Source organism: Hemitrygon akajei, unplaced genomic scaffold (assembly GCF_048418815.1).
Source record: "Hemitrygon akajei unplaced genomic scaffold, sHemAka1.3 Scf000230, whole genome shotgun sequence".
NCBI lineage: Eukaryota > Metazoa > Chordata > Chondrichthyes > Myliobatiformes > Dasyatidae > Hemitrygon > Hemitrygon akajei.
In genome coordinates this window covers 239,895-241,996 of record NW_027332112.1, presented here as the reverse complement: position 1 = coordinate 241,996, position 2,102 = coordinate 239,895, and the positions used below count along the sequence as shown (strand labels likewise).

Sequence of the window (2,102 nt, the reverse complement as noted above, 5' to 3'; positions counted from 1 at the left end):
GTGTATATCAGGAACGCTGGAGATATCCCGGAATTCCCACATCTAACGCAGAGAACAACTCCGGAGAGATGTTGCTGACATTAAGTTGCTGCACAAACACTTTTATTTACGGGGTAACGAAGACCAAGTTCAAGCAACAGTTCATCAGTGTAAAGAAATGTCCGTTTCTGTCAATTATTCCATTAATTGATAAACATAATATCTAAGTTCTTCCCGGAGGCAGTCGCAGTGTTTTCCATCTTGACACTATAGAATTGGCGCTCATCAGAGAACATGGCAGCAGGTAGAATAAAACTAGTTTAGAATCCGGGAGTGACAGAGTACGGCAACAGAACCTTCGGCGAACGCAGCTCCCGACCTTCACTTCCTACCGATTACTAAACTCTTCCTCCCTTTTATTTTTCTTTTTTCATTATATCTCCGGTATCGTCAGAACCACAACACGTTCGATAATGACTCCCATACCCCAGTGTAAATTTCCATCGGTCAAGTGACCGACAAAACCGTAGCTTCCTGTGACATGGAGGAAAAGGAGATGCTAGCGGAAATACTGCCCTCTCGAGGCAAACTGGCGGATTTCGCGCTGAGCACTCCTGAGAACAGATCGGGCCTGGTTCCTGCTCGGATTGAGTGGGCAGCACGGCAAAGAGATTTAGCTGATTGCACTCTATGATTCAACACGCTATGAGCAGACAACATCCACGTGCACAGAGGTCCTAACTTCAACGTTCGGGTTTACTCGTCTCCAGTGAGTTGGTATCAACTTTCTAATGTGTTTACCTGGACAGGTAATGACTCAACTAGGTCCTATTACCATCTATTACCACCTGCCCTCACCAACGCAGAGGTCAGACCGCCAATCTACAACAGCAACCATTTTGACAGTGGGATCGATTGTAACTTTGACACTGATGTTGGCAGATTGGAGGGGAAGTGCATTCACACTGGGTAAGGTTCGATTTGAAGTGAGTATTCCTGATGTTGAGGCGGAGATAACCCGCCGGCAATTAGTGATAAAGATATCCAGAGCAGGCAGAGAAACAGCGCGCTGAGTCCAAGAATAGGTGGAGGGTTGGAGACAGGAGAATGTACCGTCGGTACTGGGTGGGGAATTCTCGCCGAAAAGGTGTGCTCGGAGACACAGCTGAATGTGAAATAAACTTACCGTCCCAGCAGCAGCTCCACCCAAACATCTGAGAAGCTCCAGTGAATTGTTTATGAAAGCATTTGCAGAAATACCTCACAGACTAGACGTATAATATTATGTGATGCGTATAACAATGAGGTGGCATTACATTTTCCACTGAGGTGGGATACTTCGATTAATCCCCACGCGGAACTGAGACAACCATGTTGCAGAGAGTGAGAGACAGAATGGAATCAAAATCACCAATCTGGCAAAACGACCGTGACAGGACTCGAACCTGCAATCTTCTGATGACTTCGATTCAAGCACCGAAGTCAGACGCCTTATCCATTAGGCCACACGGCCGCATTCTGTGGGAAATTCCAATGGAAAAAAATGGGGAACATGCTGACTGCTGCAAGGAGTTTCCACGTGTAGAATGGTTTCCTGACCGAACTAAAAGTACTGGTATGCAGTGTTGTTATCCCAGGTGAACATTCGATCATTGTTCTTAATATCACTCCATTCATTCCTGCTTTAGGCTGTCCGTTTAAATTCAATATTCTCTTTCTGTCACACAGAAAGGAATTGTAAAATGCCCACACCACTGACTTTTAGGGCCGCGTTATATTCTGTGATGGAATAATTGAATATGGTCCACCACATTTAATATATTATTGATAGAGTGAACTCGCTTTCTTTTTAGATAATTCAGCCGTTGGTTTGGTAATCCAGAACCGAACACTGTTTATGTCGTGTAAGCATTGAGGTGTTCGGATCTGCGGCTGCGCACAGCCGGGGGTGCCCTTCAGCGTGTCTGTAATACAGTAACTATCGGGTTATTGCATTTGCCCAATACACGGAAAGTCGTCATTCTAGAGCCAGGTGGCAAATTCCCTTAATATCTGTTCACTTGAAAACGAGCAATATGACAACAAAGCTACTGAAATTTGATTTAATTCAACATAAATTTATC

The 2,102-nt window shown here is 44.8% G+C and overlaps 1 non-coding gene across 1 annotated transcript; it reads right to left on the bottom strand.

Moving 5' to 3' along the window:
• Window positions 1-1,403: 1,403 nt before the first annotated feature.
• trnar-ucg (transfer RNA arginine (anticodon UCG)) lies at window positions 1,404-1,492 on the bottom strand. The gene is given in 2 exon segments: window positions 1,404-1,439; window positions 1,456-1,492. It is a non-coding gene; the product is annotated as a tRNA-Arg (tRNA).
• Window positions 1,493-2,102: the final 610 nt, after the last annotated feature.